The sequence below is a fragment of the Camelus bactrianus genome, chromosome 5 (assembly GCF_048773025.1).
Source record: "Camelus bactrianus isolate YW-2024 breed Bactrian camel chromosome 5, ASM4877302v1, whole genome shotgun sequence".
In the NCBI taxonomy this organism is placed as follows: domain Eukaryota; kingdom Metazoa; phylum Chordata; class Mammalia; order Artiodactyla; family Camelidae; genus Camelus; species Camelus bactrianus.
In genome coordinates, this window is record NC_133543.1 from 65,092,828 (window position 1) to 65,119,826 (window position 26,999).

Consider the following 26,999-nt stretch of genomic DNA (forward strand, 5'->3'; position numbering starts at 1 on the left):
TGGGGGACTATCATTGTTACTGTACCTAAGGTATATATTAATACAAATATATTAAGTATTGAAGGACAAACTGAAGGAAAACTTTACTCACTAATTTATTTCAGATATACATGCAATAAAATATTACAGTTTGCAAAATAATGCTATTTTGATACTTATTTATATACTTAGAAAACATTTTTGGATTTTGTTTTTTAGCTATAGTGAGGTCTTTTTCTATTCTTTTTCTTCCTTAATAAATGAGTAAGGCAACATTCTTAAGAAGCATGACAGTGTATTTTAAAGTTTATTTAAAACATTATTAAGATATATACAATCTAGAAATAAAACTCAAAGATGTCTGATGTGGGGCCAGATGTCATCCTTCCAACCATCCCCTTTCCTGGGCCCTCAGCTGTCTGCAATTCTTCAAAAGATGAAGTACGTTCTTTACTAGGTGAGTTTAACCTAACAAGCTAATAGCCCTAAGTAATGCCTAATCTCACAATAGCTCAGGGTGCCTTGTTTCAGCCCACCTTACTGGAGGCAAAAACCCCACCAGTCTTCCTGGACCCTAGACTTCTTACCTCACCTACAACCAATCAAAACTTGTGCACAAGCTAATTACACAGCCCCTCAACCCGCTGTGTTCACCAACTCCTCCCCCCATAAAAGACACTGTACGTCCACCCTGGTGCTCACATAGGCCCTTCTCGTCTCTGTGGCCCACAGAAGCTCTAACACCTACTAAATGAAATAAATAAATGAATTCACTATAACTTTGCACTGGAGTCTCTGTTTTGTACAAATGAGAATTTAAAAACTCCCTTTGCAGCTGGCTTTATGTTTGCCCTTGTGATAATACAGAACGGCTTTTGAATTTCATTGTTATTCATATATAAATTCTGCCATCTCAGAAAAGCTACCAACAAAATTTCAGTTTATAGAAATTAAGTAATGTAATCACTATATGGTTGAATGAAATGATTGTATTCAAGTGCTAGCTAAAGAGTAGTTAGACTAAGGAAAAAAATAAGATTTACAAATGCAGTTTTTTTCTTTAACATTTTTACTCTATTCTCCATGCTCTACATAGTTCGTAATTAAAGCAACATTTTATGGAAATTATAGAACTTGCTTTTTTCCTAAAAATTACAAAGCAATTACATGTTAAAGAGAGCAGAAATAAATTAATTCAGACCACATATAATGTTTATAATCACTCTTGGTTAAAAAGCAAGTCTTTTTCCTACTTCCCTTTTTGTCTGCTTCTCCCCTGTTTTCCCTCAGGACTGTAGTAATCACTGTGAGCTCTTTGTAAAGGAATGTTTTACATGTGAATGCCTTAAATTGACTCCATTTACTAAATAATGATGGAGAATAGACTTGAAATCCCTGGGAAAAAAAATGTTTACAACATTAAAGTCTTCTCTTTTCTTCCCCTCCGTTGGATCAGCTTTTCAAACTTACTTGTTTTAATTTAGGACATAACCTTAGTAGAATGTCAGGATTTTCTTCTGGACCAATAAAGGAGGTATTATTGTGATGTAAGCATTTGTCAGAGAGAGAGAAAGAGAGAGAATATACCAGATGGAGGAAGAAACAAGCACAAAATTTTTTTAAAGACAGGGAGAAAAGCATGACTATAAAATAGGCACAGTGTTTACCTCTCAGAACTCTGAATTTTAAAGAGATTCCAAATTCATTCTGTTTTCCTTGATATCATATATTATTATATGTAATTATTGTCAGCTGTTATATTTTAAACCCGTTAAGCTATTCATCTGATGGCTGCTCTACCATGGTTGTTATATTATATTTTTTACCGGTTAATTAAATTTATCTATCCCCCCTCCCAAAGCAAGAGAATACTATAGGACTACAATATTATTTAAGACACTGTTATTCACAGACCAAAAGGACAAAGGCAGCTTTGGGGCAGACCAAGTTTCCAGCAAGTAACGGAACTTATTCTTCCCTTCAGCAATTCTGATAGAAAAACTCCCCGAGGTAATTGTTATTGGCCTGACCTTGAAATAATCTTTATTCAAGATAAAATTGTGTGTTGACAGCACCAGGGCTGATACAAAAAACTAGGATTTATGTCTCAGTAGAAATAAAATACCAGAGAGGGCAACCTAGAGTTATTTTGCCCATATTTACACCTTGGAAGAAGTGAGAAAGATTATTTTTATAGAGTTAATCACTGATTGAGTGTCTGTATTTCATTGAGCTCTGCTATAAGCTGATACTATGTATCTATGTAACTTAGGCAAATTATTTTACCCCTGTAACATGAATATCTACATAAAATGGGAATAATAATATATCCTACATAGGACTGATGTATTAATGAAAAACTAGTATGTAGTGAGCTAAGAACATTTTCTGGTATATTAGTAAGCACTCGATAAATGTAAGTTATTATTATGTTGCAAATTTAATTTGGATATCATTAATTTTCACACAGCAGGAGGAATGGGAAGCACTGTGTCTAAATAGGGACATCCGTGTAGCAAATATTTTATTTGTGCAAAAATTTCATTTATGGGGAGAAGGTTCTCTTTTCTACCATGTTCTATTAGGGTGTGACTATGGGAAAGCTGTATAATTGTAGTTGCCTAAGAAAGTCAATTAACATATTTTTATCCAAGGAGGTGTTTGAATTCCTCAATATTAGTCAACAATATTTCATTGCTAAATATTAAAATAATTTTAAATAATCAAGTTATAGATAGATGACCACAGTTTAAACTCACTGCTCACATATTAATGTAGGCAGCAGCCTGTCATAATGAACACACTTAAAATCCACTTTGCACTAAGAGAGGTCATAGTCATTAGCAGCCAGATCTGTAGGAAATTGAAAAATACAATCTTTCTTTCATCAAAATTGAATAAATAGTGTCTAAAATTAAAGCATACTTGTGAATCTTAGCTAAAAATGGCATCTACCTACCAACCTATGCACCGTATGCCATCTACTATCTTTATGCCAACTACACACTGAATACACAGAAGTTGAAGAAAAACCCATAGAAACACTGACATTTAAGACGGATTTTCCCAGGACTATGGAGGCATTTCAGTTAATTTAGAGCTGGACTCAGAGACAGCTGGTGCCTACTAAACACACATTAAGTTGACACACACACCATCCCAAATTTATTATCTTCTCTGAAGCCTAGAGGATTGCAATATGTGCTCTCCAGGAAGTCAGTAAGTGTAGGTGTTTTTGTTTTTAAAACAAAGTCCGAGAAGTGTGTCTATTCTTTTTGTACTTTTTCCCCCTCATTCATCCAGGAATTTAATTTTCCATAAAACAAGAAATACATTTTGTGTGGTGATTGATCGATTAGTTGATCTGGTTAGGAGTAGACACTTGTGCGATTGCAATGATCTCTATGGTTAAGAGTTAATCCCACAAGTCAAGCCCAAAAGGAAAGAAAGCAGCAGTTACAGCCCTGGTGACAAGGTTTTTATGCATTCTATTGGTCAAAGTATGACAGTTCCAGATGATAGGATATTTGACAATTCCACACTAGAAAAATCTAGATAAATGCTTTCTAAATTTTGGGACTTTGGCAACAAGCTACGTCTATATGCTTGCCTTTAAACTTCTGACATCAAAAGGAGTTTTGATGAAACCCTAGAGAACAGTGACCATAACCAAGGTCAATTCTCAAGATGTCTGTTAGCAAGCAGATCTACCTTCAAGCCATTATCAGCCAACAAAATAAACAAAGTTTTTTAAAGGGGCATGCTTGAATAATATTGAATCACAAAAGAAAGAGAGACAAATCCTTCTGAAGAATCTGAGGAAAAGTACAAATCTGAAAAGTGTACTTAAGTAACATAGAAACATTTTGTAAGCTGTTGTGGCATCTAATAATGTCTATGGAAACTAGCAGTGTTTCTGGTATCAATTTGATATTCAGCCATGAAAGAGTTTTTAATTATGAATAATTTATAAAATATTTGGTTAAAAGTTCTTATTAAAGGGCTGATATGTAAGAAGCTCTTACATAACAATTTAAATTAGAGAGTTATTGGCATATAGAAGATACCAATTGTAAAAATTAATAAACAGAATCTTCAATTAAAATAGAGGCCAGAAATGGGAGCTCCCACAGCCGGCACTGGTAGCAGAGCCCAACAGGAAGAAGAAAGACTCCATCTTCTTTCTTGGCAAGAGTTCAGTGAATGAGAGACTGTGATAATTCAGCAAATCAAAAGCCATGGCGTCTGTTTACTGTAGCCCTCCCAATTCCCTTTTCCTCTCTATAAAAGAGGTCTCCTCACCATTTTTCAGGGTGACTTCCACGTGGCTTGCCATGTTTGCCAACCCTGAATTGCAATTCTCTTCTGATCCTGAATAAACTCATTTTTGCTGGAGAAATAACTGGCAGTCTATTTGTTTCAGGTCAACAGGAGGATTATTTTTTTTTACTTAGGGAATCAACTCAGTGATTACCTGAGATTAATTTAAAATTTTCCAATAACTTTTATCAATTTTCAAAGAAAGTTTTCAAGGTTTTCAAGGAAAACTCTATTTTGTTTGAAATAGTTTCTTAGAAATTCTTGGCATTATGGAGTAAATTATCCCCACTCCCAAATTCATATGTTGAATCCATCACCCCGCAATGTGACTTGGAGATGGGGCCTTTACAGAGATTATTAAGGGTTAAATGAGGTCATAAGTGTGTGGCTCTAATTGAATAGGACTGATGTCCTTATGAGAAAAGAAAGAGATATCACGGATGTTCACATACAGAGAAAAGGCCATGTGAGGACACAGTGAGAAGGTGGACGGAGGAGCCTCAAGAGAAACTAAACTTGCCAACGTCTTAATCTTGAACTTCTAGCATCCAGAACTGTGAGAAAATTAATTCCTGTTTTTCAAGCCTTCTAGTCTGTGATCTATTTTTCATGGTAGCCCTACCAGACTAATAGAGTTGGGTTGAGTTAGTTCTGAGGGCTTGGTTCTAAATAAAATCTGAAGAAAAATTTCCAAGAATTTTCTAAAGGTATTTTAAAAAATTATCTCATTTTAAACACTTTCTTATTAATAAGCCCTTTCATTTATTCAAAATTAAAACAAAGAAATATATTTTCATTTGCTAAAGGGCTATTACTTAAAGAAAATAAATACTGTATGCCAGGTTAAATCAAAATGCATTAAAAAGGGCTTCCATAGATTATTTTAACTAGAGGCATAAATCTACCTCTAAAGGATCTATGCTATCTGCCTCAAGGCATTATGAAGATGAATAGCATACTATTAAGTCATTAAAAATAGCAGTTGAAAAATGCTATGATTAATAACAATTAGTTCAGGAGCCGCATGCTCATCTTTTTAGAAGCAGAGACTATTTCCTATGCTGACTTAAACCTGTTTGCCCTACTAATCACAGAACCATCATTTGCCACTGTCACACTGAAACACACATTCCTGATAGAAAGTACTCTAAAATCTACAAAATGAAATAGATGCTAACATTTCTAAATGAGCCCTCATAATAAGAACATTAAAAATAATTTTTATGTAGCGCCTGAAGTTAATCAAACCTATTGATAAGTTCATGTGTTTAAAAGATTGTATCTTTGCCAGATGAATTTAAAAGTTTCTGTCTTTTGTATCAAGAATCAGTCTCATTAAAAGAATCATTTAATGAACTAATTCTGGAAGAGATCAGAGTTCTTTCATGAGATTATGACATGCTGTTCCTAAAGTATAGCTTATTTACTGAACCACTGTTTTTTCAAAGTATAAAAATGACATTAGAACGAAACTGGTTGAAGGTACAGCTCAAATAGGCTAATGGTCAAAATTATATTTCTTCTTTTGAGATGTTCTGGAAGAGAAGTGGGTGGATAGGGAGAGGCAGCTGTCCCTACGGTGAAGATCAGTGCAGAGGATGATGCTTTGCCAAGTTTCACCTACTTGCCTACAGCCATAAACAAAGCTCAGGGCAGGCCCCAATTTTTTTTTTTTTATATCTATTAAAAGGACACATTGAAACCAGATATGAATTATTGTCAAATACTGGCAGGAGGAAACCAAATCATTAAGAGCCTCATGCAACTTAATTTGGAATCTAAACTTGGCAGGAGATAACACGAATTTATATTTCAGGAGTATATGTGTTTGAGTGGTATCTGGAGTGAAAAGAAAGAAGAATTTTGAAACATACATGTAAGGGATATAAGAACATGGAGTGGGGAAGGCTAGTGTCCAGAAAAGAAGATGAAAGAAAGATAAATTCTAGTATCCAGTCTTAGGTTATTTACACACAAACACAATAACAATTCATGTCTAGAAGTTCATTTCTAAGTAGACAACATATCAGAATCTTGAATGCCCTGCATGGGTTTTGAGAAGGGATTACGTTCAGGGTTTCAAAGCCATTTGAGAATTTCCTCTGAACACATGAAAGGGAAGGTACCTGTGAATGCTGACGTATAAGAATTTACATGTTACCTTTCTTAGGTCGAACTGTCTAAGCCATGACTAGATTAATCCTTACGGTTACATAGATAAGTAGCAGGACCTCCCATGTGCAAGTAGCTGTATTCATTTTTTCCCATCTGAAAATAATCTGTTAGGAAATAGCACATACCTTCTCATTGCCAGGTGACTCATGTAAGAGCACCAAGTACCTCAAATCAGCTAGGTAATCTCGTAGTTCATTTACTATTTTCATAAATTCAAATACTTTGAAACTTACTTTTGGTTTCATACTAGTTAAACATTTATCTTAATAGTATCTAAATAAACTTTTCCATAATTATTCTTGTGACTGAAATCTTTCTAGGCTCCAGAAGCCTCTAGATATCAAATCATATTATCAATAACCCCCAAATTTCTACTTTTGTCTGCACCTTAGAACATGGGACCTTCAGCATCCTGCCAAGTCCCATGTGACTCTTGAAAACTCTAAAGAAATGCTTCACAGGCCAGTCTCTTCTGTAGGACCAACACACACCCGTCTTTCTCTAGCACTGACTTCTTTTTTCTATGCCCTCTGCTACTAGAATCACTGGAAGTGACCTTACCCTTGGTATTTCTTACTACTATCCTGAAAATGATAACACGAAGGCTCTGTCTCCTGATGCTCTCAAAGTCTTCAACTCTTGGGCCCAGAGTCCTGCTGTGCCTGTGCGGAACTGGTAGAAAATGGTATTTAATGTTACTCTCTGCTGTGTTGCCACCTGGGCTCTAAGACTCTAAGCACACTTCCTGTCCAGAGTTTGACTACTATACTCATGAAAATGCTTGCTTCATCTTGAGCTCCCTCTCAGCTCCGACCATTCCAAATGCCCAGTCACGCATAGGTGCCGTGTCACCCTCCTGAGTCTCATCACTGTAGATTAGTTCCCATAAAACAAAACAAAACAACCTCTTCTTTCTTTCCTCAGCAACATTGAAAGTTCCTTTGCATATTACTAAAGCAAATGGATGCTGGGAGAGGAAAGTAGGATGTGCGGATAAAGAGGGGTGTTTGGACCAAGCATCCTATTCTGGCTCCACTAACTCATAAAAGGAGAGCAGAAACTGTCAGAAATTCAATGGGGTGGCATTCAGAAATTTATTAGCAAAAAATCAAAAGTAGATAGTAGGAAATAAACGATGATAAACCAAGGCTTATTTTGGTGTTATTTATAAAAACAATTGATATCAGAATTGCAGGATAATTTAAATAGTAATAGCTACCACTATTCAGTGTTTACTCTGTGATAAGCACTGTCCCAGCAACTGTAAAATGCTGTCATATTCAATTTAAAGAGTAACAGACTATTACACTCTCCCTTTTACTTTCCAGATAAAAAAATTCAAAGACATCTCACTAATGAAGTGAGAAGCTAGAACTCAAGCCCAAGACTCTGACTCCTAAACATACACTCTTAACCAAAACTCCTTCTGGAACCCAGTGTATTTCACTCCCCTCAAATACTCACTGGCCATGCAGACATTTATCAGCAGTATTCTAATGTTTATGTGAAGCACATACTACCCCCCAGAGCAAAACCATTCCCGAAAGACCAATGTTCATGGACCATTTCCTTACTGTGTGCCCACCATCATGCTAGATCCTGGAGAGAGGATATTAAAATAAATAATCCTCACCATTCTCTTACATTGAATTGTTTCTTTGCTTATATTAAGAGCATTAAAGCATACTTCAGGGAAAAAGTGGACCATGTTAAATAATGCTATGTAATTTCCATCTTGAAATTGTTCATTTTATGAACAATCACATAAAGCTTGAGATCTTTCTGACTCCAGAAAGGATCTCCTTTTCAGAATTAGTGTAACAGTATACAGCATGACTTTGGAAGTTCACGTAGTGAGGCATCCGTAAATTCTAAATGGATCTTGTTTATACTATGAAACTACCTTGAAAGTTTATGTAGTGAGACAAAATATTTACTTTGTCGATGAGGACACTTCAGACTCAAGAAGTGAAATGTCTTGATTGCGTTCATGCAACTGATTACAGGCAGAGAATTGACTAGAAACATGTCCCCTAACTCAAATACCTTTGGTTACTGTATGCTGTCTCTGGGAACTTATCCTAAGTATTCAGATTCCTGTGAAATGAGCTAAAAACATCCTCAAGATAAAGTATGAACACCCAATTATACCCACAAGTGATCAAGTGATCTTTATCAGTTGAAAATTATTTTTAAACTAATGTATTAACATATGGATTCAGGCAGATTTAAAAATTAATGACTCAATCTGACTGACTTTACTTAGTATGATAATCTCTAGGTCCATCTGTGTTGCTGCAAATGGCATTATTTCATTCTTTTTTATGGCTGAATAGTATTCCATTGTATATAACATACCACATTTTTTCTGTTCAGTTGTTTTTTATTAGTATCATTCTTTTTTTTTATTAAAGTATAGTTGATTTACAATGTTGTGTTAGTTTTTGGTGTACAGTGTAGTGATTCAGTCATACAAATATATATGTATTCTTTTTCATATTCTTTTTTAGAATAGGTTATTACAAGGTATTGAATGTAGTTCCCTGTGCTATATAGTAGGACCTTGTTGTTTCTCTCTGTTCAGTTTTAAAAAATGGTTTGCATATACCTTTTTTAAAAAGTATTTAAAATTTTTAAGACCTTTATTGTGGTATAATTCCTGTACAGTAAACCACGCATATTTCAGATGTACAATTTGATGAATTTTGATAGCTATATATACCTATGAAACCACCAACACAATCAAGGTAGCTAAAATTTCCATCACTCTCCAAGAGGTGCAAATTTCGAACTCCTGATTTATCCCTTTCCACCCTCTTTACTTCCTGGTAATCATAAATTTGTTCTCTATGTTTGTGAGTCTGTTTCTGTTTTGTAGATAAATTCATTTGTGTCTTTTTTTTTTTCTTTCCGATTGCACATATAAACGATATCATATGGTATTTTTCTTTCTCTTTCTGGCTTACTTCACTTAGAAGGACAATCTCCAGGTTCATCCATGTTGCTGTAAATGGCATTATTTTATTCTTTTTTATGGCTGAGTAGTATTCCATTGTATATACCACATACTCTATCCAGTCTTCTGTCAATTTTGGTTGTTTCCATGTCTTGACTATTGTAAATAGTGCTGCTATGAACACTGGGGTGCATGTATCTTTTCAAATTATATTTTTCTCTGGTTATATGCCCAGGAGTGGGATTGCTGGATCACATGGTAAGTTTATTTTTAGTTTTTTAAGGAACCTCCATCCTGTCCCTCAAAGTGGCTGCACCAATTTACATTCCCCCCAACAGTGGAGGAGGGTTCCTTTTTCTCCACACTCTCTTCAGCATTTATCATTTGTGGACTTCTGAATGATGGCCATTCTGACTGGTGTGAAGTGATATCTCACTGTAGTTTTGATTTGTATTTTTCTGATAATTAGCACATTGAACATCTTCTTATGTGCCTATTGGCCTGTATGTCCTCTTTGGAAAAATGTCTATTTAGGTCTTCTGCCCATTTTTTGATTGGGTGTTTTTTCTTTTTTTAGACAAAGGCAACTATCATATGATATCACTTATATGTGGAATATGATACAAATGAACTTTTTTTATAAAACAGAAACAGACTCACAGACATAGAAAACAAACTTACGGTTACCAAAGGGAAGAGAGATAAATAAGAAGTTTGGGCTTAGCAGATACTAACTACTATATATAAAACAGATAAACAACAAAGTCCTAATGTATAGCACATGGAACTATATTCAATAGTTTGTAATAAACTATGATGAAAAAGAATATGAAAAATAATATATACGTATAAATGAATCACTCTGCTATACACCAGAAACTAACAAAACACTGTAAATCAACTATACTTCAATTTTAAAAAATCAATGACTCAAAAGAGTTAGATTTAGTGAACAGTCTCTGCTTTATCTTTATTTTTGTCTACTTCACCACTGTTTGAAGGTAGCTTGATGCTCCTGCTAACAAGTCCAACTTTATCTTGTGTGATAGAATATATCTTTTCTCAACCCTTTTTCAACATAACTTATTGCCCAGTCAGTTTCTTAGGTCCCTGGTGCTAAACAGGTCCCACTTGCTAAAGAGAAAAATACAATAAAATGGCAATTAAGAGACCTAGTAGAGACAGAGTGACTACCAAGTCTTTAAGCACATGTGTGTGCTCTGTGTTAACTGAGTAGTACCCTCATCATGTCAGGTTATGGAAAGCAATTTCAGAAAGTTATTTGATAGGACCAAAAATGTTTAAAACAGAAACATCTTTCACTTATCACACTGCTTATTTGTTCACATTTGCAGCGAAACTGCATGAGAGATTTTTGTGGCAACCAGTATCCTGAAATTTAAAACATCAGCATATTGTGTGATACCAATTAGAAAATAATTTGACAATTCAGTGGACAATGGACTGGAGATGAATCCAAAATGGAGTAGTTTTTTGAAATTCAGATTGAACAATATGTGGCAATTTGTTTTGGGGCATATGAAAGAGAAGATTTATCAAATCTGTCTAACAATAGTGATGATCTTAGAGTAAATATCAGAGAATGCTTTGTTAGGTTCCAAGTTAAACATATAAGAAAGGAGAACATGGGGAAAAATTAAATTTATGTGAAGAATAGAATGCTACCTGTAGATAACTTCTAAGAAACATGATTAGGTAGTTTGTGGCCATATATATAGAGTAGTCAATACAAGTGTATTGAAGAAAAATGGATACTAACTCTGGTTGTGACATCAGATTACTATTTTGTTTTTTTTAACCAGTCATTTTATTTGCTTGCTTCTCAGTTTTTCATTTCAAAAATGCAGGTTCTATAAAAAAACTTCAAAGCTCCTCCTAGTCCTACCATAATATATTAGAAGATTCAATATAGGACTTTTAAAAGCTCTGTGCCTAGAAATGGGACCAAGGAACTTCCAGCAATAGACTTGTAATAGAACAGAAATTACAATTTATATTATAATATTTAGATAGGGCTTGTAAGAGAAAAAATTGCTCTTCTCCGTTCACTACTAAAAATTTTTAAAGATGCATTTAGCCTTCAAAGATAGCAATAGACAATAATAGACATTAATAACAAGACGTAAGAAGAGATGTTCTGGCTACAAAGATACAGACTTTACCAAATCAGCCACTACAAAACGTGACCCAAAAAATGCAGTCTTATGCTTTTTAATCTAATAGATTTATGTGAACAAACACACTTCTTTCTCTTCATTTCCATTACATGTATTTTTTTCTCAGAATACATCTGAAATTCAGCTAATGTGGAAAGCTTACTAAATTAAAGCACTAAAAACTCCTCCCTCTACTCGTGTCTATTAATTCATATACAGAGTGGCCACCAAGTCTGGAAACACCAATGATATATAATAGCTGATTTGCAAACTTCTATTATAATACATTAAAAAGTAGTATTTACCTTTTCAGAATTTATGATCGCATTATTAAAAACATGTAAGGTAGGCACTACTTACCCAGGATTACCTATGAGGAAACTAAAGCACAAGTAGGTTTACTAACTTTGCCAGGTGATTAAAAACATTGGTTGATTCAGGATTTGAGCCCCAGACAGTTTTGCTCTAGATTTATACTCTAGATCAAAACATAATCAAGTTTTACAAATTTTGATACATAATTTTAAACTCAAAAGTAAAATTTTAATAGAAATACATTATTAATGAGATGAAGAAAAGGGGACGTTCACATGTCCTTTTGAAGGAAGCAAGGCAAACATAATGTATCCGTTGTCCCTGTGCCCTCATTTAAGGCCTGGAAGATTGTTATACCTTGCAGGAATGCTTTGTAGTAGACTCAGAATAGTGAAATTTTGTGTGTGTGTGCGCACATATAAAGAAGTAAAAGGAACACTATGAAAGAAAAGGTAAAAAAAGAAGAACTAGCCTAAAGCTTAGACCGTAGGCATTTTCTATGGCAGATCAGTTTTAGGATGGAGTTCAAATGAAGATTAAGAATCTGGAAACTGATTTCTGTAAAACAAGCTGATTCTGCCTACTCCTTAGGGGGTACACATACCCCAGTTTGCAGATCACTGGTCTAAAGTGTAACACATATTAAATGAAGAAATTCAATTCTACCAAAAATAAAAATGCATTGCATTTGAGAACTATTATGCTGGGCACTGTAGTCAGAAAAATGAGTAAGACAAATTGTAACTTAATGTAAAGCATATGTGAAAAGGAACAAATGATAAGTAAATAAATGTAGGAAAGTTTATAGTATCTATACTATATACAACATGGTTCCCATTAAACTTCAGTGACAACTTGTTTTTACCTATTAAATTAAATATTGAAAAATTGTCATTATTAAAAAATTATGATCATAACATATTAAATGATTATTATCATTAACATTGGCACCAGAATTCCTATTATGGAAGAAACGATTCTTCTGGTAAAATACATAAAAAATACCATGGGGTAGAGCAGCCACATGGCCATAAATGTTAGCAGTTGCTCACACATAAGAAGAAAACATCTCCTCTCCATAAATCAAGATCAGAAAATGTATTGTTTTCACTCCTAGAAGGGAAGCAGGAAAATGAGTGATAAAGAGGAAGAAGAGAGTAGATCCAGAAAGATGGAGAGGGGCTGGAAATAGATACTGGAAGAGCTAAGTGACATTTGAAAAATGGTGATGTCTACCATTTGATTTGAAGTTGTGTACATTGCTAGTATGTGAATCCCTCCTGAATCTTTCACATGAAAATCTCCAATTAGGTCTACTATGTTTATAAGCAATTTATGTGTATGGACTTTTAAAAGATCAAAGAAAGGACTATTTCAGGAATTAATACAAAGTAGGACAACTTTATGCACTAAGAGAGTGATTAAAAGTTAGGTTTCAGAGAAGTATATTTATAAAGAATACTATTATTTATAGGATGCACAGTAATACAGAAATGTTTTTGAGATTAGAAGGAATATTAGTAGACATTTTTGGCACTGAAGATGAGACCCTCAGGTCACTGGATCAATAAAAGTACTGAGTTATTGAGGTGGTGCGTGATACTTAGGTTCATGCTTTATTTATTTTGCATGTGAGATACGTAAGTTAGCATAAATGATGAGTATATATAGCAAATGTTCCTCATCAGTTGCACTGAACTCATTTTGTCGAATCCATAATTTTCATCTGGTTGATTTTTATTGGAAACATGGCTTATTACACAGCAAGATGAGAATAGGTATTTTTTGGACATTCTATTAGGAAATTGCATCTTTTGACTCTTTAAAAATTGCATTTAAGAAATCTATGTTATATATTTTTATATCTACTTTTTGTAACAGGTCATTAATTATGTCTATAAGAATACTTACGTATCCTAGTTTACCTATTTTTAGCTCTAAGTAATAAGACAGTGTGGTATAAAATTTTCAAGGGGTGGTAAGACAATTACGAAGTTGATCTATAAACACAGTTTAAACAATAAGGATATAATTTGGGGGGAGCATTTTAATACAATTTGTAAATGTACTTATTGCGTTTATAGGCACTTTAAGGTGTACTACAGAGAGATTTAAAATAGCTTTTCAGAGGTGCTTCTTTAATTTAGCTTGGGGACAAGAAACGTGGATGTGACAAATTAAAGGACAAAAGAGAATGTGAAATGCACCTCAGAGACAGAGATAATACCATGAGCCAAAGTGATCAGGAACAGTTAGAATTAGGGAGGATCTTAGAGCTTACTTAGAGCAACTTTTTGTTTGTGTGGGTTTTTTTTCAGATTTAGTTTAATCTCCTATTTTACAGATGGAGCAAGCAAACTCCAATTTATTTACATGTCATGCATAAGTCAAAAGCTTAGCTAGCAGGACAGATGTGCTACATACTAGGCCAGTCCTCGGGGGCCAGTCTCTCATACTACACACCGGTGCCCCCCTTGTTCCTTGTCTGCCCTCAACCTCTTAACAGATGAGATATAGCAACCAAATCACTGCAACTTGGGGATTTAGATGCTATGCTCTTGGATTAGAGAAAAATTATATGCTTATAGGAGTCCGCTTTAAAAAAACAAAAACAAAAACAACAACAACAACAACAACAACGAAAAACACCAAATCAGAAACACGAAATTAAGAAAGGGTCTTATTCAAGTAAAAGTCCTGGAGTTTAAGTTTCATTAGTTTAATGGAAAACCTACATTTTCCCCCTAAATTTACCTTAATTTAGTTCTCACTGTTCTAACTTCTCTGACTGACTCACTCCTGATTCTCTGAACTATTCATATTGTTTATAGAGAAAACATCTATCCTGCTCTGCGTGAAAGTCTTAATCGATCTGCAAGAACCAGGCACTCCTGCGTGGAGAGCCATTTTGAAGAAAATATGTAATTATTTTATGGACATAAAATGATTTTTAATAAGAAGAGAGACATTTGTATTAATAGATGCAAAACTAAAATGTATAAAGATGCTTAATTGTTCCCCCAAATAATATATAAATGTAATGCCATCAGGTAATAAATAATTTTACTTATTTAGTTCAACCAAACAAATAACAAACAATAACAAGACAAATGGACCATAGAATCCAAAATAATTTTGTTAATATAATTTAGTAAATAGCACCATTTCATTATGTTTCAAATCAGTAATAGAAAGGATGAATTATTTAATAAAAAGTATTGCTATAACTGTCTATCAATTTGGGAAAAAATTATTATCTGAGGTTGTTTTAGTTGGATTAAGATTTAAATGTGAAAATGGGCCTATTAAATTATTATAAATTTAAAAGTTAATATTTTTACTCTCTTGGAATCAGAACTTTCAGTAAGAATATAAAACTTTAGTGATAATTAGAAACAGATCCTTCTATTGCCAAAATTCACTCTAGCCAGAGATATTCTCCTTATTTTTTTCTTTCTCACCTCTTCTCCATCTGTCAAGTTTCAGAGTCTACTGAATGATTATGTAAATAAAGCAATGCAAAAACATCCAAAGGTAGAGGAACTGAGCTATTACAAATCACATTATTGTTACAGAGAACTTGAGATGATATTTTATTTCCAGCTCCTGTCTTTAATTCAGAGTAGTTATGGTCAGAATTTCTAGAACCTCAAAGCTGGTGTGGACCTGAAAGCCTCACAGTCTAACCTGCTCATCTTACAGATTTAGAAAGTTCAGGAGAGTTTGGAGATTCGCCTCTGTCCCACAGCAGCAGTAGATGAGCTGAGGCAAGGAGTTCCCTTTCCTAAGTCTTAGGTGTGGGCTCCTTTTATTAGGTTAAAATTAAACCATATGAGTCAAACTAATATGATAGCCAACTGCAATCCTGACTCTCAGTTGTATTTTTAAATCTCTCCAAAGATAATTTCCCACCCTTTTCTTGCTAGAATTTAAATACATATCCATCTTAAACTGTCCTTGTTAGAAATGAAATTTTAAAAATCACCATTAGGCCTATTAACATCTCACAAAGCATTTTACCAATACCCTACAAGCCAGAAATCAGTCTAATGACGAGAAACCAGTTTAAATTTGAACCTTTCATCTTCAAGCCACTTCCAGTTTGTCTCCTTCAAACTATCCAATATATGTTAGAATTTATAAGTTGGAAAGACACTTAGAAAAAATATTGTGCGATCCTCTTAATTTCCACATGAAGACGACTGGTACTCACAGATAGTGGAAGTCAAAAGTCAGTTTTTGCCTAGTCAGTGAATCTTCTTCCATTTATGTTCTTTCCTATACGTCTTCAATAAGCAAAATATGGGACTTTATAAAAATTGACCTGGCGCCACTTCACAGAAAATAGTTCAGGAAGAAAAATCCAGCTGTCAGATAGAAGTAGGCACTTGGAGCATTCAAACCTTGCTCTAAGGAACAGTGAGTCATCTGAGCAAAGGAAGCTGACACATAAGGATGGAACAACAATGATGAGTTCCCAAAGACATGCTGTGGGACAAAGCTTAATTACAGAGGGTCTATTTTTGGGTCCAGCAGAATGACTTGGGAATTTAAAAGTTAGAAGAAGGAATTAGATCACTCAGTTTTGAATTTAAGATAAAATAATTCCAAAGCCTTTACTTTTCATTAATGCTATCACAGTGTATTAGGATGATGTATGATGGAATTGTTCAACACTTTGCAGTCTAAAAATAAATGAGGGCAGGAAAGCTACTTTAATTTCGTCAGGAAAGGAGATGTGAGGTGTAATAATAATTGCATAATTAATTTCTTAGTTGATGTGAAACTATTATGTTAAATATAAATAAAAAGACACATCCGTCTGTAACAGTAATCTTTTTGGAGTCACCAAAGCCCCTGAAGCCTGAAATTAACGTCCAGGATTGAAATTGAAACTGCTTTGCCAGGGGGTTGTAAAAATAGTATCTAGATCAACTTAAATCTTCAATTCAGCTCACCCCCCATTTTCCTGTTCCCTTATTTATAAATGTTAGCCTCTTATGTTCCAATTACAGGAAAGTTCTACAACCATTTATGAGAATATAATAGTGACTGTGAATCAGAAAACAAAGAACTCTACAGAGCAAAGGAATTGAGTGCAAATGAGCAATCTAGCCCTATTATTTTATACATTATACATAATTTGTTTTCTACATATGCATATATAAAAACATATACATACAATTATAATAAAATTAGCCACAGACATTATAATTTTTTTATGTGTGTGTTTGTGTGTGATGTTTGTGGCTAATATTATCAAATTACTAATATTACTAAATCTGGTAAGATCCATTCAAATTAATTTAACACTAAATGCTCTGGCCAAGGGAACAAAAAATAGGAGATAAGTCCATACCCAAAGGTTTCAAGGAAACAACTTTGTAAGTTTGACATGTCCAGAGGTCATCTTTGTCAGTATTTTGTTAGATTGACTTTCAAAGTTTTCCTTGATTCAGAAGTTATTTGGAGTTATGCATCATTCTGTGAAATCTTTCTTATGATTGTTAACATAATGATATTATCCTCAACTTAATTGGAAATCCAACATGTTGCTTTCATTAGATCATGAATGTTCTTTTGTAATATATTCATATTCAATACCTGGAAGTAGGGCCATCCATAGTTTTGACAGGTGGCAGCACAAGTGGTTGGTGTATCATCGCAGGACCCTGGATGACAAGAGAACATTCCTGTGAATTTGGTAATAGTATTAGTGGGTCGTGGGATTTTATAGAACTTAATTTAAAGGTATATGCTAGTGTGTTTTTTTTTAATCATAAACATATGTATTTTAAATGTTTAATTTTAATGGGATGTTAGGAGGGGATGTATCAGGCATATCTAGGTTGCCACCATGCTAATCTGAAAGTAATCAAGAACTTTGTTCTTGGACTTCATTTCTTAAGGATGAGGACTTTACGGGGCCCAAACATGGAGGATGGTCCCTGTTGTTCAAGACCTTAGCACTAGGAAGAGGTGGATGTCCTGAAGTGTTCAGGAGAAAGGTTGTTCTGGAAGAAAGGATGGCTTGGTCAATGGTTCTGAGAAGGGAATGATGTGGCTTGGTTCAAAGTACAGAAAAACGGCCAACATGATCAAAGTGGAGTCATTGCAACGGAAGAGTGACACACATCTTGGCAAAGAGGAAGCCAGACGCTAGATCATGTCAGTAATGAGATTTAACTCTTCTTAAGCACAGGGTATCACTAACAAATGAGATTCATCATTGCTAAACCAAGAGTTAACATATATAAATGGTTTACATGCATCTTTTTAGAATCAAACTAATGTAGAAGGCAAGATATAGCTATAATCTAGTTTACTTTGCTTTGCATTTACACAGTACTATTTGGACTTGTAGAACTTCAAAAATGTCAACTTGGCACTTGCAAATTATTTATCTCCAGTAGCTCATATTGTGATTTAAGGGGCTTTTATTAAACTTGCTCCTATGAATCAATTTGCTGCTACTTATAACAATAATCTCTGAATTACTGTCAAGGATATCCATGAACTCAATAGGGATCCTTATATGAAAATTTGAAAGCATTAAGAAAACTTAAGTTAAAAGCAATCTCTGTAATCAAATCTTTTAAAATATAAATCAAAAAAAGTTTTGAATTACTTTGTAAATTTTTATACTTTAACATACTTTAATACTTATTATATATTATAAATTTCCTAATATATGTCACAGTTAGGATCATGATCTGGTCATATTAAAGAGAGGCGAATTTGTTACATCAACAGACACTCTGTATATATTTAGAGTCTGGATTTTCTAGAAGCTGCTTTGGAAAAGATGAAAATTCTTGTCTGTTTTAGGCTTTATGGCATTCATATGGAATTCATGGGGTTCAAAGTTGAAGTTTATTTTGAGTATTTTCCCAACTTGCTAGAAAATGCCACTAGAAATAGGCATGACCATCAAGTGTTATTGGTTTGTTTATCTGCCTGGTTCTAGAAATTTCATTTTTCATCCCAGCTGAAAATGCTATGAAGGAATATTTGAACCTTTTTGGTGATATGGAATGAGTAGAAGACAAATATGTCAATGATTACTTTTGGCCATCACAGAATCTATTGATGAGTTAATTTCGGTCAGTAAATGTGTTGCACATGTTAATAAAATACCTGATCTTACTTCTATTTTCCTCTGAAAATATCAGTATCTGTGGTAGCAAAAAATAGATTAATACCCAAGAAGAGAGGATACAAAGAAAATATCATACAGCCTTAATAAAAACGATAGAGATACTTAGAGAAAACTCAAAAGAAAGCTAATTTTGTGTAAGTAGCACCATTGGTTGAAGTGATTAGACAGTGAAATCAAAATCAACTAAACCTTAAAAACATAGAAAACAAATATATTACATAAGAATATTGGATAAGCTTTCTTGATGTAATGTTGCCATGGTGAAGCATAACAATCAAGCTAAAAGAAAAACATGCAAACCTGTGTTTTTATTAAGAGGAAATCAGAACCTTGAAGAAATATATTAGCTAATAGATAAAAGGGCAATCAAGTGGTTTCCAAAATGAGGAATTATGTGAAAGACACAAACTCCAATGCCTTCTCTGATATTTTTATGTATATGAAATAATTTTTACAACAGTAGAGAGATATTATCTCTTTCAGGAGACTTGTAAGCTCCATGAACGATTTAAAATATTCAAAAGATTATAAAAAACACACATTACATATCATTATATATTTGTGCTAACTCAGAATATATAACACCAACAGTGAATCCTAATGTGGGTGAGCATGATGTGTCAATATAGGTTCATGGGTTGTAACAAACATATCACTTTGGTGGTATGTTTGTTAACAACAGGGGAGGGCAGGGACAGAGGTTATGTGAAAAATCTTTTACCTTCTACTCAATTTTGATATGAATCTAAAACTTCTGTAACAAATAAAGTCTATTTTTTTAAAAAGCATACATGCATCTGAATAGAATTATTCATTTTCTTCCTCTCTATTTTTAAAGAAGATGTATATTTAATGGGGTTTTTGAATAAAAGGAAATAGAAAGTTTGGGGTGTGATTCTGAGTATTATCAATCTCTGTACTTTTTCATAATAAATGCTGTTCATACATTCCTAGTTTTAAAAGCAATAAAACATAATCTTTCCTTTCCTTGGACTACCTAACCAAAAATAGTCCTTTTCTTAAATAATTATAAGCAAAAAGTGGTTTAACCATAATTCAACAACATCAGGTCACTGCTACCCAATTAGAAACAAGTGTTTTAGAGGGAAATTTTAATTTGTTTTACATACAAATTTGCTGTGATTCATTATCAGAGCAATGCAAATTAAAACCACAATGAGATATCACATTACGTCCACCAGACTGGCAAAAATTTAAATGTTTGACAGTAAAGCAAAGTGTTGAAAAGGATGTGGTACAATGGAGACCTCACACACTGTTGGTGGGAGTATAAATTGGTACAAGTACTTAAAAGTGCAGGGAACCTGAAATCCCATTTGTAAATATATTCCGTGAAGAAACTCAGACACATATGTACCAGAAATGTGTAAAAAAAAGTAAGTTCATTGCTTCACTGTTTGTAATAGCAAAATGGTGGAAGCAATCCAAATGTCCCTCAGCAGGAAAAAGGATAAAAACATTGTGCGTTCATACCATGGAACACTGCAGCAGTGAAAATAAAGAACCACCGTTACACACATTAACACTGATGCATCTCCAAAACATAATGCGGAGTGAAAGAAGCAAGTCTCCAAAGACTATATTCAGAAGGATTCCACTTGCACAAAATGAGAATAAAAACAGTAAAACTAAATAATACATTGCTTAGAAATACATATATATGTGGTCATGCCATGAAGGACTAGTATATGTATAGATTAATGGTTTACTCCTGGGGACATATGTGTGGCTTAATCAGGGAGGAACAGGATGGACTAGATGGGTTATAGGTACAGAGGCATTTATTTATTTAGACAGTATATTGTGTTATACATAACATTTAATATGCATGAGATTTTAAAAAATTATAACAAGCTTTTGTAGGACCGAATACAGAGATTGATTCCGTTGGAATCATGAATTTTTTGTGAATCTATGGATCAAAATACATAAAAATGCAATGTATTTCAGATAGGTCAGGGGGCTTGGGAGGGAGACGGGGATGCCTCCCTCACACAGTCCTGATCCAATTTGAACGTTTACTTCTGGTCAGAATACCGTTAAGATTAGACCCCTTCTAAGATTTCGCTGTTAAATCACAGTATACTCACAACTTTGAATTTTACAAATATGATTTAGATGTGTGGATGTTACTTGAATTTAGGTTACTTTCTTAGTTATATGGAGGAAATTTTGGAATATCAATGATGAACAACCTGTGAATCAATGTATGTATGTATGTGTGGATTTGTGTATGTATGTGTGGATTTGTGTTTGTGTGTGTGCGTATTTACCCTGGAGTGCAGTGAAAAAGGAAAGTTGTATTTTGGATTGTTACCAAGTTCCTAAGACTTTTAAGTTACAATTCAGACATGGAAAATATGCCCCTCAAATCACAAAACTAATAATTCTCAAAGGCAGAATTAGAAGGGAAAGCAATACACTTCTTGATGACTTGTTATTTATATGTAGTTCATTGTGAATTTATTCTTATTATTTCATCATTTAGAAAGAGAATCACTTGATTTAAACCAGTGCCTTGTTCACACTTTTATTTTGTTATTGTAAATTTGAGCCTAATCATGTTATCATGTCTTATTCTCACAATATCCAGACTTCAGTAAAGAGAAAGCTGTTTGCAAGGCACACAAGGATCACTTAAGCATCACCTCCCTCTGTCTGCTGAGCCCTAGACTGGTTTGGTAGATTTGGAATTAGCCAAGAGATTTGCAATTTACCAAACAAGCTCTGCTGTTTTAAATGTGGTTTGATTAACGTAGCCTAATTTCTGGGCTACCTTTTGAGAAACTATCCTAGACAGAGAGATTTCCCAGTAGGTCAGACACTATGAACCTTCCACTATTTAAAGTAGAGCCCTATCTCCACCATCTGGGTCCAAGTCTTAGAACATGATTACCACCCAGGAGGTGGTATTTGCTTCTCACAACTTCTTCATAAACACTCCTCACTTCTTATCAGAATGAATAACCCTTAGGCTTAACACTCAGTCCCATTCCTCAAACTAAACAGCAGATAAAGTTTTCCTGTTCACACTGTTAGACCAAGCAGCTGGAAGGTATTTGCATACTAACTTTTTGTCCATGGCCATGTATCCAAAGTATCTCCACATCTTAACTGATACAGTTCAGTGCTGGATTTTTATTTCCTAACCTTTCTGGCAAATAAAATACGTCCTAATTTATCTTCTTTTATAGGCTAGCCTTTTATCTTCTCCTTATTTTCCTCTCTTGATTCTGTTCACTCTCATTTTCTTTTTGTGGTTTCTTTTACTTACAAATCCCATCCCTCACTCTGGCTTTTTATCAGTTTTTTGACTCAATGAGCCATAATTACAAAGTTAATTACATTGTTACAGTCATACATATTTATTCTCTAGATGAGAATTTTTCTGAACCTTTTCTCTGTTCTGATTAGTCCTTCACTCCCTAATTTTGTTCCTTTCATTTCTAGTTTCGTCTACTTCTGGTTGAATCTCTAAACCTCTCACCTTGCAATTTACTAAGACACTGTCACAAGTCCTGACCTGGTTTTACTCCAAGGGAGAAAAGTTTAGGGTTTGTACAATTTTTAAATTATATGTTTAAAAATATGCAATTAAAAAATGTGATACACTAAGTGAAGTAAGCCAGAAAGAGAAAGAAAAATACCATATGAGATCGCTCATATGTGGAATCTAAAAAAAAAACAAAAGCAAAAGCAAACAAATAAAACATAAATACAAAACAGAAACAGACTCATAGACACAGAATACAAACTTGTGGTTGCCAAGGGGGCAGAGGGTGGGAAGGGATAGACGGGATTTCAAAATTGTAGAATAGATAAACAAGATTATACTGTGTAGCACAGGGAAATATACACAAGACCTTATGGTAGCTCACAGAGAAAGGAATGTGACAATGAATATATATATGCTCATGTATAACTGAAAAATTGTGCCATACACTGGAATTTGACACAACATTGTAAAATGATTATAAATCAATTAAAAATGTTTAAAAAAATGCGATGCGATACATGTAAACCAGGAGAGCACATCCACTCCTTTACAAACAAATGAGGTGAGGACCTAGAAAGTAAGAGGGATTAGCTAAAATAAAACTAATCAGAGAATTGTTCATATCGTTTGTTTGTGGAGAACATTATGACTTACAGAATCAACTTATGATCATAGCCTCTGCTATGGGCTAGCTAGTTACGCCTCTCACGTTACTATCAATCTCCTGGAAAAGATGTACTTAACACAGTCAAGGTGATCCAGCATATATAAGAGTTGCAGAACTGCTAAAAAAAAAGATATAAACTTTGTTCTATACCCTTAAAGCCACTATGAAATGGAGAGTCAGTTATAATAACTAGTGAAACTCTTTTTAGTTGACAGAAATTGTTTTAGATTTAATTTAATATTAGATAATAATTCAGAGTTCAAAATAGCCTTATTCATCCTACAAGTAGCAGTCTATTACAAAAGGCTCTCAAGAATGTGTGGTGCCTCTGCTGAATCTAGATGAGGGTAAACAAACATGTTGGCATTGCCTTTTTCTAAACAGGCTGGGAGTACCCATTTCTCACTATAGGGGCTGATACTAGCTTGAGAAAATGTGGAGTGTCTCTGCTCACTGTGAGAAATTAGTCATTTTTGCACTCCAATTTTAAGTGCAAAGTACTTGAATTGAAAATTCTATGGAGAATTTTATTATGTAAAGTTTAAGTGCCCTTTCCACCATTTTATCAAGCCCATCCAGATTAGAAATTGTCACTCTTTGGTCTCCTTAAAATTATTGTTGGTTTCAGCTTTATTTTCCTATTATTATTTTTGTCTATTTTAAGCTACTTGGGACAAGGAAAATGTGTTGTAGAATGTTGAACTGTCATGTTACATATAAACATACCAAAAATGAACTGAATGTAGACTAATTATTAAAACAAAATACAGTTTTTGTTACGGCATTATTATCATTTATGTAGTGTAATAGTAACTTTTTAAGTGTACCATTTGATAATGATAGAAAGTTCAGGAAGACTTAAGGAAGAAGCTATTTTACAACTTACTCTTAGGTTTTGAGCAATACTTCATTTAGGACAGAGAGTTGTTTAATCCAAATTAGTTTGTTGCTTGTGGTTTAAAATTCAGTCAGTGTGTTATTAGATAGTAGAAGGACAGTAAAATTGCAACCTTGACACATTATCAAATGTGTCATATTTGTATATATCGTATTGTATATATAGTATGTATATATAGTATACATATAGTATTCAGAGAAAATATGGATTTTCTCTGAATACTATAGACAGATTTTGAGAATCAGTCTTTTTCTCAAAGGAAAATTGTTATTTCCCTGAATGATATATACTCTGGGCTCAAAAGAGAAAGAACTCAGTTATGATATTTCTAGGTGAATGAACAATTAGCACCTATTTTAAAAGAAAATAAAAGTAAGCTGTATGAGTCTCAAATACACAGAGACTCTAAATTAGATAAGTATTGCTGTAATTTGTGAGTTGTATAATGTCAGGATATACATTTTGTGAAAATCCATCATGAGGCTTTCTAGCAAATCGTGATTTTATTTAATGACAAATACATATTTTAATTTATAAAATAGTCCTTTGGCTTTAAGTTTAGATAAGTTCCCAAACTATACAATGATGAAAGGGCATTGACAATTGGCATTCTTTTTAGAATTATCTTTGAATATTTATAAATCAACACTTAAAAGCTTGGGAATATAGATTTATAAACATGTTAACTCATCACTTACTAAACAGACGTATAATTTTTTAGCAATTAAGCAGAATTTGTATTCTACCATACATACTTTTTTAAAAGATTGTTTTGATTTCTTTCAATTTCACTGCTAAGGTATTTTTTTTCTCCTTGTATAGACTTTTTAGTGCTTTTGTCCAAAAAGGCAATAAGTAATGGAGTAAGACTTTTGTTGGGAGGCAACAGTTGGCAAGTCTGCCAGTTTCAACAAGAAATTCTGCCAATTTCAGCCATTGTTTGGCCATTTGGGGAAATGCTTCAACATTCTGTGTTAAAATACTGAGCAACCTTCTCATTTACCCCAGTTTGAAAGGTCACTCCCCGGAATTCAGTGAAACCTGAACACTAAATACATTACAGAAAGCATCTTTATTAATTTATTTTCCTTTACAAAGATAGTGAGGGGTAAATATTAGGTTGACCTAAGAATAATAAAATGGTGATTAGTTTCTGAATATTTTCCCTTTGGCAATAAGTAGGGATTCTAACACCTTCGGAATTTCAGCTCTGGCATCTCTTGTGTACTGCATACAAAATCACGGAGTCACTACCTAGTTTTCTGTGGAGACTGGTGTAAAGACTCATATTTATTTATTAACCAATTTTTAAGCACTCATTAGTACAGGTACTTATCTAGGTCTTAGGATATGTCAGTGAAAAAAAATAGAAGTGCTTGTAGTTGTAGAACTTACATGTTGGTGGCATGGGCAAAAAATATAGGAAATAACAGAAAATATGTAAATTATAGTAGATGGTGTGTGGCAAGGGGATTGGTGTTATAGGAAAAAGCGAGGACATTCTAAAATAGATCAAAATGAACAAGAGGGTTGTGGTGGTGTAAGCGTAGGTTGACTTTGCACGGTGAGTAGACTAGGCCCCATAGAAAACTTTTTATCTGAGTGAAAACTTAGGGAGGAGAGGGACTTAGGTATATGGATATCTGGGAGAACAGTATTCTATGCTCATTAGAAAAAACTCATGGGTAAATTTTAATCCTCTCTCAGATAATGTGTTTACCTTCCCTTAAATTTTATGCCAACTGATACCAAAAGTACTAGCAAGAAGTAAATTTGTCTGGAGGCAAAGGACTCAACAAAAGGAAGAAGAGATACTAAAGTCCAGAATCCAAGAACTACAGGCCCACAAATAAGAACTGTTAGCATTTTTTTTCATATTTATGAAAATGATGCTATAATGATGCATATGTGATAATGAGTTAGAGTAAAGAGAACATAATAAACTTAGAAAATTGCTCAGTTGATTCACTCAAATAAACATTCCTTCATTAATTTCTATTATAATTTTGTCAGTAAAGCAATATGATACACAATGATCTTTGTTGTTTATTACAAATTTAATTTCAAGGATTTATTCAAATTGGAATTGCTATACTGTGATAGCTCTCCAGATAGAGTAGCTTACATGCTGCATTTACAGACTATTTCCCTCCCATGATTATAAAATTATGCAATTATGTGTGGAAGAAAAAAAAAACATAGTCCAGGATGTAGGACAATCCTGGAAATCGAAATGATTTTAAGTAATTAGGAGCAGAGTGTTGTCTCAGTGTAAAAATCTAACTTTTTTTTTTAATGCACATGCTATTTCAAGACCTACATCATAGTTACACTTAATGAAACTCTCTGAGGACACAGTGAGCTGGAGTCTACTATTTCTAAGTTAGAATCTCATTAACTAAATTTATTTAGCTTACTCCGGCCTCTAGCTTCAGAAACTACATTTAACATTAAACGTTTTAAACATGTAGTCTTTTATGGTACGTATAGTACTGTAACTGAGAAAGCTGAGAACTTGTAACTTTATATATGCAGCCTCTTATGGTATTGGAATTGTGACACTTGAGAATTTAGGGAACAAACAGCTTTCATGGTTAATCTGAAAAACACAATTAGTGGGTTTTTAAAGGATGTTTGAGTTATACAAAAGTTCAAATACAAACTCTGTTGATTTTGGTACATGTACTTTGAAGGAAGTAGGCTGGAATCTTATTCATTAAATATGGATAAATATTAATTTTATGATCAAAAGACAGTAAGTCTTCTAGTAATTTTTGAACTGATAACATGGAGCATAGAACAGGAAATCCTTTTGGAAGGTGTATAATTAAAGAAG

General features: G+C 33.7%; 1 protein-coding gene across 2 annotated transcripts in view; it reads right to left on the reverse strand.

The window, feature by feature from the left end:
- CALCRL (calcitonin receptor like receptor) overlaps positions 1-26,999 on the reverse strand; it is a 94,641-nt gene that overhangs the window by 58,491 nt on the left and 9,151 nt on the right. Inside the window, exon 2 of one of the 2 annotated variants that reach the window (XM_010960016.3) lies at positions 17,527-17,594. The exons of the other annotated variant lie outside the window; for it this stretch is intronic. The gene's annotated coding sequence lies outside the window, so the exon portion shown is untranslated. The remainder of the gene's footprint in view (positions 1-17,526; positions 17,595-26,999) is intronic. 2 annotated transcript variants of the gene reach the window in all.